The sequence below is a fragment of the Bufo gargarizans genome, chromosome 3, assembly GCF_014858855.1.
Source record: "Bufo gargarizans isolate SCDJY-AF-19 chromosome 3, ASM1485885v1, whole genome shotgun sequence".
NCBI lineage: Eukaryota > Metazoa > Chordata > Amphibia > Anura > Bufonidae > Bufo > Bufo gargarizans.
The window spans coordinates 543,644,326-543,658,904 of record NC_058082.1 but is presented as its reverse complement, the minus strand read 5'-3'; positions in this window follow the sequence as shown (position 1 = coordinate 543,658,904).

Sequence of the window (14,579 nt, the reverse complement as noted above, 5' to 3'; positions counted from 1 at the left end):
TAAAAACAATGATACAAATACAGAACCACCGTGTGGCTGCAAGGACAACAAGCAGCCAAACACTGGTATCAGGAGACAAGGACATAACCAAATCACTGCTAAAAAGAAACAAAAATATACATCATTACCTCAAGTAACTAGCAATGATTAAAATGAACCAATCCTACCTGGTGGTTCTGTGATGATCCAGACTTCGGAATATCAATAGGAGGGAAGATAATCTAGAGAAATGGAGTATAGCTGTTATAATCATTCAATCCCACAGGGGCCATGGTTTTTAACGTATATATCCAACGTGTCTCTCGCTGGGCCAGTAGTTTCTTCCAGTTCCCACCTCTTTGGGAGATCATAACATGATCGATCCCTCGAAAGCGTAAAACTGATCCATCGCAAGCATGTTCAGCTTTAAAGTGTCTTGGTATGGTTGTTAGCAGTTGTACATCAGTTACCTCCTGTGCAGCTTCAATCTAGCACATGTTCACGAATCCGTTTTTTAAACTGTTGCGAGGTCATCCCCCACATAAAGTTTTTCGCAGGGGCATACGGCCCAGAGTATATTACCCCCACCGTTTGTACAATCATGGGGTGAGTGATTTTATACTCTTTCCTATGCGACATGTCCCAAAAGATATCGCTTCTGTCCATATTTGTGCATGCGACACATTTTCCACAGGGTTTATTTCCCCATCGTGGGCCTTTTGAACCGAAGGGGTTGGGGGGGCGTATTACATAGTGACTCTTACCAAAAGATCCCTTAGATTTTTGCCCCTTCTAAAGGTAATACTCGGATGTTGTTTCAATTGATCCTTCAGACCGGGGTCGAGTTTTAGGATCTCCCAGTGTCTATCAAGTATCTGGGTGATTTCTTTGTTTCCTACTATTAAATGTTGTTATAAATCTTGATCTCCTCTGTATTTCCCCCTGGTCCTCTTACCTTGCAACAGGCTTGAACGTTTCGATGAGCTTGCTCGTTCTATGCTCTTTCAATTGATCTCTCAGTATAGTTACGTGCCTGGAATCTATGGCGTAGGTCTGTTGCTTGGTTTTCAAATAGATGGTCTGAGGAACATATCCGTCTGGCCCTCAAAAACTGCCCCACGGGGATATTTTCAATCAATCTTTTTGGATGTGCTGAGTCAGCCGATAGTATGCTGTTAACGGAAGTGGGTTTTCTATATAGATCTGTCACTATTTTACCATTCTCACCTACGCAGATTTTGATATCCAGGAACTCCACCTCCGTTTGACTCGTGGTAGAGGTTAGTCGGATGTTTAGGTCATTTCTATTCAATTCATTCATGAATCTGTCGAATTCCTCATTAGTGCCCTGCCATATGATCAGCAGATCGTCAATATATCTGCCCCAATATTGCACCTTCTGTGCCAGTAATGTTACTTCAGTCTGGAGGATTTCCCTTTCCCACAGCCCCAGGAACAAATTAGCGTAAGAGGGCGCACAAGACGCCCCCATCGCTGTCCCCTGGAGCTGTAGGAAATGGAGACCTCCAAACATGAAGAAATTGTGTGTTAGCACGAATTCTAATAGGGCCATAATGAACTTACGTTTTTTGGTAGGCATGTTTGAGGTCTGTAGAAAAAAGTTTGTTGCCCTCAAACCATCTTCATGTTTTATGGAAGTATATAACGACTCCACATCACAGGTGGCCAGGAGCATGTCTGAATCCAAGTGTAGGTCTTCGATCTTCCGGAGTACGTCAGTGGTGTCCTTCAAAAATGAGGATAACTCTTCAACATAGGGGTGTAAATGATGTTCAATGTATTTGCATATTACGTCATTTATGCTGTTGATCCCGGAGACGATTGGTCTCCCAGACGGCTGTTGCAAATTTTTATGTACCTTCGGTAAAAAGTACATGGTTGGAGTTACCGGGTGTTCTGTTGATAGAAAGGACATCTGTTGTCTTGTAATGACACCCTCAGCCACTCCCTCTTCCAGGATGACATTCAACTCATCCCGGAATTTCAGGGTTGGGTTGAATGTCAGCCTCTTATAGCATCTATGGTCATTCAATTGGCGCCAAGCTTCTTTTTCGTATGCATTACGGGGCCAGATCACTATATTACCTCCCTTGTCCGCCCCTTTTATGATCACATCATTCCAGGCTTTCAATTCTCTTATTGCTTTCTTTTCACCCCCGGTGCAATTATCATACTCCCCCTCTGTGGAAATTTTTTCTAAATCTCTGCAGACCAATTGGACGAAAAGCTCAATATTAGGAAATAAGGAAATCGGTGGAAATTTTCCCGATTTCGGTTTTAACCGTTTTGGAAACTCACCCATTTGGTCAGCAGTCTCCTGTTCGTTGAGTAACTCCACGAGTGTGGATAGGGCCTCCTGCTCTGCTCGTGATGGGAAGTTTGGATCCTCTCTCTGTTTGAATAACTTCTTTAAAACCAATTTGCGTGCAAATAATTGCACGTCTTTCACTGTAGAAAAGAGATCCAGATTACTAGATGGTGAAAAAGACAATCCTTTTTTCAAGATATTAATCTGATCTTGTGTCAGCACATGTGTAGATAAATTAATTACCTGCTGGGTGTTTCGGGTCGGATCCATGCGTCTCTTTCGCCCTAGGTTTTGAGGTTCCTCATTTTTCCGTTTCGTGAAGCGTTGCGGGTATCTCCTGAAACCCTGAGGTCCCGTAGATTCGTCCTCACTTCTCGATGTCACCGAAGATAGAGAGGTCACTCTGGAGCAGCTCCTTATTTCAGTGTTCTTCCACCGGTACACTCTGTTGTTTTCAAAGTCTGTGCGGTCCCTCTGTAGTTTCTTAGATTTTGTCATCTTAATCTGATTTTCCCACGTCAGGAAAGAGGTGTCTATTTCCTTCTTATATGCTCCCCATTCAGTTATTGGCATATTCTGAGTCAGTTGTATCTCAGTATCGTCAATTTCTTTTTCTATTGAGTTGAGTGTTTTATTATTTAGCTCAATTATCAATTGCATCAGGGTACCTGAGCAGGTGTTGCAGGCCGCCTCCCATCTTGAGCAAAACTCACTTTCTTCCCTTCCAAAAGACGGGAATATTTGAACCCTGAGGTCCCTGGGGATTAAAGACTTGGCTATATATTGCTCCAGGGTGGCCTTATTCCACCATGTTCTCAATCTTTTGTGCTGCAGATTTTTAAAACACACTTTTAGTTCCCTCATATTTCTTAGTCCTGGATCATCACCACCACTCGCGCTCCCAGCAAACACTGCTTCTACTTGGGTTTTCCAAGTTTGATCACGTGATCTGAAATCCATTATCCGATCTTCTGTAATACAACAGGCAATAATCATGAAACACCAAAAACAACTCTATCATAAATATCTTGCGTGGAGTTATTCGTATCGACACCTATATAGCTCAAAGAGCAGCCACACAAAGAGTAATTCTAATTAAATATTCTTTATTGGATATCCAACACAAGAGATGGTATATCAATTAAAAAACATATAGAAAGCAGTGCATACTGAGAACACAACAGTGATACAATGATTGTATAAAAACAGAGTAGGCTCCAAACCACTCAGGGACTAGTATCCCCCCATACACAATAAAGCAGTATCAGCTAGGTGGGGCACATATGGCAGTGAAGGCATCCAGAACATACATGGACACTCCAAACATCTAAAGGAGTGTGAGTCTGAATGCCACCCACATCAAGCGGAGACTGCAAGGGAGGAGGGGGGGGAAAAAAGACACTGTTTAAAGTGCAAATGCAGAGAAATTCCTACTGACCCTGGTCTGGAACCGCCGCCTGTTTTTATACAATCATTGTAACACTGTTGTGTTCTCAGTATGCACTGCTTTCTATATGTTTTTTAATTGATATACCATCTCTTGTGTTGGATATCCAATAAAGAATATTTAATTAGAATTACTCTTTGTGTGGCTGCTCTTTGAGCTATATAGGTGTCGACCCTTTAGTGTAATGGGTATATTTTCTTTATATGGAAGTTTTCCGCTAATATCCCATAACAAAGCTAGCCCTTTGGGCCCTAACTGTCTCCTCGCTATCTGACAGCCCAGCTTATCATTCTTAAGGTTTATTATTTCCGAATGGAGCCTCACTTGAATCGCCCTGTAATATCCATTTACATCTACATCTGACGGGGCAATGCTACTGGCAATGTCTGCATCAGATACAACAGTTTGGGTAAAACGTAGGTTTTAATTACATTTTTCCTCCCCAACCATGTTAAAAAGGGTATCTTTAGATCTTTCACTTGCTGTTTAATATCGTCTAGCAGTTTAGCATAGTTCTGAGAGAAAAGCTCGTCTGGATTCTTTGTTATCTGGACACCAAGGTAGGTAATATTATCTGTCTTCCATTGGAAGGGGTAGTTTGCCTTGAGATGAGCTATGGTCGATTGCGGGGTATTAACACCTAGGGCTACACATTTGGTTAAATTTATTTTAAAATTAGACAATGACCCAAAGCGCTCTAGCTGACTGAGAAGCACAGGAAAGGCTACCTTAGGGTTGGAAAGTAGTAATAGCATATCATCAGCGAATGCCGCTACTTTATGCATTTGAGAACCAATACTGAGTCCCTGAATGGCTTCATCCTATCTAATAGCTTGCAGAAAAGTTTCTAGGCATAAAATAAACAGAGTGGGAGGTAACGGACAGCCCTGCCGGGTCCCATTTCTAATATCAAAGGGGGTGGTGAGATTGCCATTAATGCGAATTTTCACTGTGGGAGAGGAGTACAGGGACAACACAGCAGTCACAAATTGAGGAGGAAAACCAAACTTGCGAAGAGTGGCTGCCATGTACTGCCAGTCCACTCTATCAAATGCTTTTTCAGCATCAGTACTTAAAAAATGTAATACTTTTTCCGTAGGACAAAGCGTATTGTTGAGCCAGCATAACCCAGAATGTGCTATCCCTGCACTCCCTACCCACCACAAAGCCAGATTGTTCCTGGGACATCAAACCTTTAAGAAGGGAGGAGGTTCTGTGAGCCAAAACCTTTGCCCATAGCTTGACATCAGCGTTGAGTAAAGAAATTGGTCGGTAGCTGGAAGGTAGGTTTGGGTCTTTGCCAGGCTTCGGGAGTATTGTGATGTGAGCCTCTAAACACTGCTTGGGAAGCGGAGTGCCGCTCAATAGGGAAATAAAGAGAGAAACAATTTGTGGGCCCAGTATTGGAAGACATTTCTTATAATAAGCTATAGTCAGACCATCGAGTCCTGGGCTTTTCCCATTGGGTATTGACTTCAGAACCTTCCGAACTTCCTCTAGGGATATTGGGGCGACCAAGCTCTCCTTCCCTACCGCTGATAGTACCGGCAGCTTTAGTTCCTGCAAGTAAGAGGATATCCTTTCTTGTCTAATCCGTATCGCCTCACTAGTTTCGTCTTTTCGCAAGTTATATAAATCGTGATAATATGCAGTAAATACCCTGGAAATCTCTGAGGTATCTGTGGTAATCTGACCTTCAGGAGTCATCATTTGCTTAATAAAGGTTTGCTCTACTCGCTTTTTGATCATAGCAGATAATACTTTGCTGCCTCTATTTCCATGAATATAATAATTATGTTTCAAGCAGCCAGTGGACCGTTTTTACATTTGGAGCGTATAAATTACACAAAGTGATTTTTGTATAATCTATTTCACAGTTCACCATGAGATACCTGCCTTCTGGGTCAACCAGTTGTGAGTGAAATGTGAACGGGACACTCTTCTTTAATCCAATACTGACCCCTTTAGCCGCAGATGTATCTGTACAGGAATGGTACCAGTAATGAAAAGCTGAGTTACCTAGATTTGGTACATGGTGAACTGCAAAATGTGTCTCTTGCAGCATAATGATATCTATGGCCTCTTTTTCATTAGACCTAAAAATGCGGCTCCTCTTGACAGGGCCATTACAGCCATGTACATTGTAGGAAGCAACATTAAGTATTAACGGCGCCATTCATGTGCCATATGATATAGCATCCTTGCAAATAAAAGTGTGACCAAAATCTGGAGCATAAACTTATAACAATAAAACTATGCATAAATGGGGTATTACCAGAATCCCCCATGAAATTCTTCTTACGTACAATTCTTCTGAACATACAACCCTGCTAATTAACTACCCATCACTACGCATTATCAATTATTGATTATTAATCCCTCCAGACTGTGCAGATACTGTTTACCATAAACAAAAAACAACAATGGGATCCTCACTGTTTGAGTGAACAGTGAATTAGGTAAGCCCGGGAGGGGTTAATAACGAACATAAATGTACACTGTAGGTTCAACGACTACTAGAGCAACATGACCGTAAGCATCCGAGTTTCGGCAAAAGTCTCAGGTGTCTATCCCTCTACTTGCCGCTTTCTTGCTACGTCCGTTTCTCGGCTGCCTCGGTTTCAGCCATGGTGAGGCTTGCGGCAAAGGTGGTAAGTCCTCCTCTGAAGGGACTGGAAGCCAGGATGGAACTTCAACTGGTGCAATGTCCAGCATTTCCCAAACAGGTGGTCGGCAGGCGATCTGACTATGAACCTACGGTTCCCCGCTGTTATCAGGATGCCAAAAGGGAATAACCACCTGTTGTATGGTATCTTAGAAGACCGAAAGAGATCTGTCAGCAGTTTAAGCAATCTTCTTTTTTGAAGTGTAGAGGCCGCTATATCTTGATATATTTGCACGCTTCTCCCCAGTAGGTGAATCTCTCCTTTCTCCCTTGCTTTCTATAGAACTTCTTCTGTGTCCCTGTAGCTCAATATGCCACAGATAATGTCCCTGGGATTTTCAGAGGAGCTAGGCTTAGGCCGTAATGCTCTGTGCACTCTCTCCACAGTAATACCTTTAGCCCGTTCTGGGCCTAGTAGCGAGGTGAAAAGTAAACCCATAATATTCATCAGGTCTTCTTTCTCCTCTGCTTCTGGAAGCCCTCTGATTCGTATATTTCGCCGTCGGCTTATATTCTCTTGATCCTCCAGTCTGTAGGAGTAGGCTATTCATGGCCCTGGTATGAGCCCCCAACGAATCTTTGACCACTGTGTTAAAAGTCAGCATGGCGTCTTGTACGTTTTCTAGGGATTCAACTCTATCCCCAATATGGCGGACATCCGCTTTGATAGTGGCTAGGTCTGCCACGATCGGGGCCAGCGATTTGTGGAGTGTGTTCTCTAAGGCTGTAGTATAATCTAGTAGCGGGAGCTCCGCTCTCAAGCAGCCGCCATTAAGCTCGGTCAGGTCACGCCCCAGCTCACCGTCTGTTGTGCGACGTGAGAACGTGCTGGAACTCCGCGTTCCACAAGTTGGCCAGGCTTTGTGAGCAGCAGAGGGCACAGTGGTATACTAGGTGCAACATGGTCATCGCCTTTCCAGTCAACCTTCGCTCTTCAGAAGTGAGAAGTGGGCATGGATGTCTGACCTCTGTGAGGTTTTAAGAAACTTTGACGAATCCACACAGATGGTGAGCGGCGATAACGCTATTATCAGCGTTACCATCCCACTTCTGTGTCTACTCAAACACTCACTGCTCACAATTAAGGCTGATGCTTTGCATGTGGAAGGGGGGGAAGTGGGGGAAGAAGACATTACACAGGGTGATAGCCAGAGCACCCTCAGTTTGTCTTTTCAGCGCGAATTGGACGATGAAGAGGGGGAGGAGCAGGAGACAGTTGCCTCCGCTAAAGAGGGTAGTACCCATGGAAGTTTAATTCCATCGGTTCAGCGTGGGATGGGCAGAAGAGGAGGAAGAGGATGAGGAGCTTAAGAGTCATCCTCCTGATTACGACAGCAAAGTCTTGCCTGTTGGTAGTCTGGCACATATGGCAGAATTCATGCTAGGTTGCCCGCCCCGCGCGTTATATGCATTTTAGACAACACAGATTACTGGGTGTTCACTAGGGTTGAGCGAACCCGAACTGTAAAGTTTGGGTTCGTACCAAACTTTAGGATTTTTGGACCCTGGACCCGTACTTTTCAGTAAAGTTTTGGGATCAGGTTCGGTGTTTGGCAAGTTAATGGTGCTTTTTGAAAGGCTGCAGAGCAGCTAATCAACAAGCGTTTAACTCGTGTGCCCTTAGAAGCCATCACAGCCGTGCATACTAATGGCACGGCTGTGATTGGCCAGTGCAGCATGTGACCCAGCCTCCATATAAGCTGGAGTCACGTAGTGCTGCACGTCACTCTGCTGTTACTAGTGTAGGGAGAGGATGCTGCTGCTGTAAGGGAGAGAATAGGACAGAATATTTAATTTGAAGTGATTGTTAACACAGCGATCTACATAGATTTAGTTGTGTGGGTGCAGTGCACAATCTTTTTGCCCTGCCTTGAGCCCAGTGACACAGAAAAATTACTTTTATCCGTCTGTTAGTTAGGTGGGCATCGGCGGCCATTTTATGCAAATTCAGTGCACCAGAAAAGCATATGTGCATTGAAATACTTCAATTATATTCTATTTAAAATAAAAAAAAATCACCCATTTTTTGCAATATCCTACATCTGGGGCCTTTGCAGCATTTTGCAGTGTAAAATACAAGCTTGAAATGCTGCAATAATTTTCTGGGTTTAACAAAAACACACATTTTTGCCAAAATACTAAATTTGGGGCCTATGCTGCATTTGTTAGTGTGAAATACAAGCTTGAAATACTTCAATAATATTCTTGGTTAAAAAAAACACCCATTTTGGCAAAATCCTACATGTGGTGCCTTTGTAGCATTTGTCAGTGTGAAATACAAGCTTGAAATACTGCAATAATTTTCAGGATTAAAAAAAAACACCCATTTTTAGCAATACCCTACATCTGGAGACTTTCACTGACACATATAGGACATGTTTTATTTTTTTTGTGGGGCCGTAGAACGGAAGAAAAGATGTGGACAGTAGACAATGTTTTGGGGCCTTATGGAAGTAAATAGGTCTGCGTCTTATGTGCAAAATTACGGATCAGATGCGGAAAGCAACATGTGTCCTTCTGAATGAGCCCTAACAAGCATATTTTTAAAGACTTTACCTGTTTCCCAAATGCATTGTTATTGCTATTAATTCTTCTCAACCTTAAAGGGGTATTCCCATCTTCAGTTTTAATACTTACCTTCGTCCAGCGCGACGTCCACTTCCTGGATTCGGCTGGGCTTGAGTTGCGTCTTCTCCCGGCCAGGCCGCACTTGCGCAGAAGACTGAAGTTCTTCTCCCTGCCGGGTCGCGCAATGTCCTGAACGTGCAGGCATGCAGCGCATGCGCCATTGGTGACTTATTCCTGGCCTGCATAGGACAAAGCCGGCGTGCGCGTTCACAGCTCTGTACTATACCGCCAGGAAGAAGTCATCATGGCGCATGCGCAGCGGCGTGCGCGTTCAGGACATTGCCCGGCCAGGATAGAATCTTCAGTCTTCTGTGCAAACGCAGCCCGGCAGGATTCGACAGGAGAGGTGGCTGTAACCAGGGGAGACGACTGACAACATCAGGTAACAGTGGACTTATTTTCTCCAAAAAGGGTGGGAATTGGGTAATAAATTTATTTAGATCACTAACAGATTTAACAGTGATCATTCAGATGGGAGTACCCCTTTATGAACTGACTATAAGGGATTGATCTTTTGACAACGTGAATATGAAAGCTATTAAAATGACGCAAAGAATTTGTAGCAGTTGGTTTTCTATAGCCTTCTGTAATAATGTCACCATCTTCTATAGCCACCGGGACAAATCCATCTTCAGTGTCAAATTTACACGTGAACTTCATGTTCATCTCATTGATGTTATTTAAATAAGTAACGAAATCTAGAAACTGCACTTCCTCCTCTGAATATATGATGAACACGTAATGGATGTATCTAAAAGAAGCTTTGATCTACTGTACATAAGGATTTTTTACTGTTAACTCATAAGAGTCTTCAAAAACTGTTAAAAATATATACGCCAAGGCAGCAGTCCCCAATCACCGGGCCGCGGCCCAGGACTGGGCCCTGGAAGATTGTTTGCCGGGCTACGGCAATACAGAGGAGGGGAGACGCCAGGTGCATGCGCGCCCGACACGCACATAACACGCAACAAGCGGCCGTACAGTGGGAAGGAAGGAGAGCGTTCCTTCCTTCTCACTGTGATGCCGGCCAGCCACTGCGACCAATGAAAATGCTTGAAAAGGGCTAGTGAGGCAGGGATTGGTTAGGTTCCGTTGCCCCACCAATGAAAATGCTGAAAAGAGCTTGTGATGGGAGGGATTGGTTAGGTCTCACTGCCACACCAATGGAAATAAACATGACAGCCCGAGGGTGGAGGGGGGTTGTCGGCATCCAGTTTCAGCTAGTATCTGAGGGAGTGAGCGGGAGGATGACCTGCAGATCCTCTTCCATGTCACCTTGAAAATATCAGGAGTGTAGCAGAGCCCTGTGTAGCAGAGCCCTGTTATATATTTTAATAGCCACCTTGTGTTTTGTTATGCACGTGAATCAGGCAGCGCCGACCAGCACCCCCTAAGACCTGTCCTGCCCCAAAACCCCCCCACCCCACCCGGTCCCTGGGAAAATTGTCTTGCATTAAACTGGTCCTTGGTGCAAAAAAGATTGGGGACCACTGAGCCAAGGTGCATAGGACAGGAGTGTCCATCATCATAGCAATTTCTGACACCAGAAAAACCAAAGTATTACGAGACCAAACAAAAAGTAATGTCACACTCTGGATTTTTGTTTTACTGTTATGTCTTTGTCTTCTATATTTGGTTTTAATGTGTGTCTCAGAAAATCCATAGATCGGCCAAGAGCTAATGTTTTGTTCTTAAATTGATCAATTGTTATGATGTAAAATATAGGTGAAACTCTAAAAATAAGAATATCATGCAAAAATTCATTTATTTCAGTAATGCAACTTAAAATTAGAATTTTGTGAAAAGGTTCAATATTCTAGGCTCAAAGTGTCACACTCTAGTCAGCTAATGAATCCATACCCCCTGAGAAAAGGGTAATTCAAAATTGTGACTTTGGGGTTTCATAAGCTGTAAGCCATAACCATCCAAATTATAACAAATAAAGGCTTGAAATATCTCGCTTTGCATGTAATGAGTCTCATATGTTAGTTTCACCTTTTAAGTTGCATTACTGAAATAAATGAACTTTGCACAATATTCTAATTTTTCAAGTTTCACCTGTAGACTGAATTATAGAAGGACAGTCCAGTGGTTATATGTCTGGATGGAATATATCTAATCAGGATGTAAAATGCTCATTGTTTACACTGATTCTCATATGAAAAGGTCTCAGAGTATCCCAGGAATCTCTTACAGATGCTAAATAGGAGTGTGAACAATAGGTCTCTACCCTCAAATACAATGTGTAAATGAAGGACCATCTCAGGAGGCCAGAAAATGCTAAACTGTTTGATGAGGAGGAGGCACCATTATGCTTCTATTGTATATGGTAATGAGGGAAGCCAGATCTCATAATAAACGGTTTCATTGATAATGAAGGTGGGACTGGGCGTCTCCTGGGAGGAGGAGGAGCAGATAGCTATAGCTACCAAAGGGGTATAAAAGACCCAAGCATGGCTCAGAAAGCTGGAATTCACCAAGGGAATTTACTTAGATGACTGACTTGCTGAGGAGAAGACACTGACTGGAGATCAAGTCCTGAGTGTGTGGAGGGTCCATGTCTGGTAAGTGTCACTGAACTGACTGTAAGTGGATGGAATTATAAGATATTGTAATCTGTGCTGTGTATAAGGACAACGTGTCTCTGTAATGTCTCTTGTGTATGTCTCCATGTAGATCTCCATATAACTCCCATCATAACTGGACACGGATTTTCCACCTTTTACAATACACATTTTCTACACTTCTTCTTGTATTTCATTTCTTGCCCTGAACGTTACAATCAGACCCAGTAAGAGGAAGGGAATTCCTACAATGGGAATAACTCTTTCCTGGAGGTTCAGTGATGGCAGCAGTGACTGGTGATTGTCCGCACAGTAGTGTGTAAGTGATTGTACACGCAGTGTCCATACATGTGATAGTACATACCTGTAACTGTGCAGGAAACACGGACAATCACCGATCCTGACTGCCATCACTGGACCGCTCCAAAGCATCAATAATAGGAGGAAAGAATATTACTGACAGGGGGAATCTTTAATTGGTATCTGATTTTTCAATACGTTATTTTCCCCGTAGACACTTTTATTTCCAGCACCTCTATAGATATCTGTACATAGTAATATAATAAAGGTCTCTATACAGAAAGCAGTCAGTACAGTATATAGTAAATATCACCCCAAAGTCATCTATTACACACAAGCTTAGAAGTGTCATAAAGCCGCCCAGAATGTCTTTTTAAGGTTTTTTTGTGCCCTTAAATAAATTTATCATTAAGAACATGAGCGACTGGGGGACAATCTGCTATTATTTATAATTCATTTAGATTCCATCATTTTTCTGGCACTAGACCAATCTGATATAAAATGTGTAAAAAATGCCGTACAGAAACAATGTCAATCAGAAAACAGATTCTAGTGATTTTACCATAAGAAATATGTGTCAAAGCCTCACTTCTCCACCTGGGTCCATGTGCCAGTCTCTAGGGGCTGTTGGGATCCATGTACCAATCTGTAACTCCTCATCTCCCACAATTAATTAAATAAAATGGTAGAGAATACTGAAATATTACTTTATTATAAATGCATTACCAGATTCCTCATTATTTATAATGGTAGTGTCATGGTGTGGCTCACTGTGACACGGGTTGCCATGTTTCCTCACATTGGTTGCTCTCGCATACTGGCTACAATGGATGCCGTGTAGGCTGGTTGCCATAGGCAACAGGTATTTTTACGGCGGCCTGTGTGTATATACTGTTCTCCTTGTATTTTCTTTCTCCTCTCCCTGTTGTCTGGTTCTTGGGAGGTTAATGTCTTGGTCTGGCTGTGGTTACTAGGTGCTTTACTGTATATTCTTGTTAGCTGTCGCCCCGGAGGTCAGTCTGTCTGCTGGGTGCAAGAACTATGAACCCGACCTGGGGATCTTCTATCTGTCCTGTCTGTGTGGTCACCTACTAAGACATAAAAGGTCACCTTGTCCAGATCCATGTGTTTTGTGCAGATCTGCCTGTTCTCCCATGAACTAACTCTGAATGGGAAAGAGGCATCTGCTAGTCTGGTTCTTTGCCTTTGTGCAGAGGCCTCTTGGGTTCTCCAGAGGCAGGATATATAGTCTATGTATGCAGCTCTTCCTGTGACCACCATGCATCCATTCCATATGGGGTGCAGGCATTTGTCTTGTTTTCTGGTTCCTCCTATGACTTGTTTAAACAGTGTCCTGAGTTTGTTTGGGTTCCTGTTTGTGTGCCTGGTTTGCAGTACGTCCTGTGTCTGTCTGGTATGCTGGTGATTGCACCAACATCTGTCTCTGCTTCTAAGTGGCCAAGTGTACAGGGACTATCCTGGAGGTGCGACTAGTGAGCCCTTGGCTAAGTTCGTCCCCACCATCAGAGGCTCTGAAAAACAGGGATCAGCGAGTTTCCGCCCTCTGGGTTTGGCTCAAAGTCAAACCAGTGCACTTGGGTCCAGTGATATTACCTCACACTCTACCCTTACCTGCTGGTGCAGCTTACTGTCATGTCCTGATCTCTGTTATTAAAGTTTTAATTATAGACCTTGTCTGTCTGCTTGCTTTGGTGTGTTATGCCAGATAGATGTTCTAGGGGTCCGTATGACCCTCATTAGAACATGACAGGCAGTCTGTGTGCCGCCGTCCTCACTTCAATTCTCTCATCTCTACATGAGCTCCGTTATTACAGAGACTCAGCTAAGATCTCACCAGCTGTATGGAGGATGGTGATCATTGACAATAGAGCAGAGAGGAGGCTTAAGCAGGTCTGTAGATCCCTGTTCTGAGATAACTAGAGATGAGCGAATTTCATATTTTGAAATTCGTTCACACTTCCTTTGGTGGTGAAAGGTGAATTGCGTTATGGATTCCGTTACCACAGACCATAACGTAATTCTATGATGGAATGCATTTGGAGGCATTCCGTTATTCATTCTGTCATAATAGAAGACTATGGACTGCAAAATGGATCCGTCCTGTTTCCGTTATGTAGGGGAATCCTCTCGTCACAGAACTGCGTTATAGTCTGTGGTAACGGAATCCATAATGCAATTCACCTTTTACCACTAAACGAAGTGTGAACAAATTTCATAAGCTAAAATTCCCTCATCTCTAGAAATATCCCATCCTGCTCTGTGATTAGGACCGGTTTTCTTTGTACTTGTAGGATTGTGGCCATCTTATTTCAGACTGATGATTGCCCTGTAAATAAGACAAGCCATTATAAATAACAAAATGTTTGATACATTTATAGAAAAGTGATATTTTTGTATAATAATGTTATTCCCACAGTGGGACAAAAAAAAAACAGGGACATTTTTTTTTATTAACAACTATGTGCTGTCCACATCCGCATTTCCAGAGCGCGCCCCCATCTTCCGGTCCGTGGATCCATAAAAAAATAGAACATGTCCTATTCTTGTCCGCAATTATGGACATGAATAAGCAGTTCTATGGGGGTGCCAGCCGGGTGCATTGCGGATCCGCAATACACTACGGACTTGTTGATGAATCCTTAATAT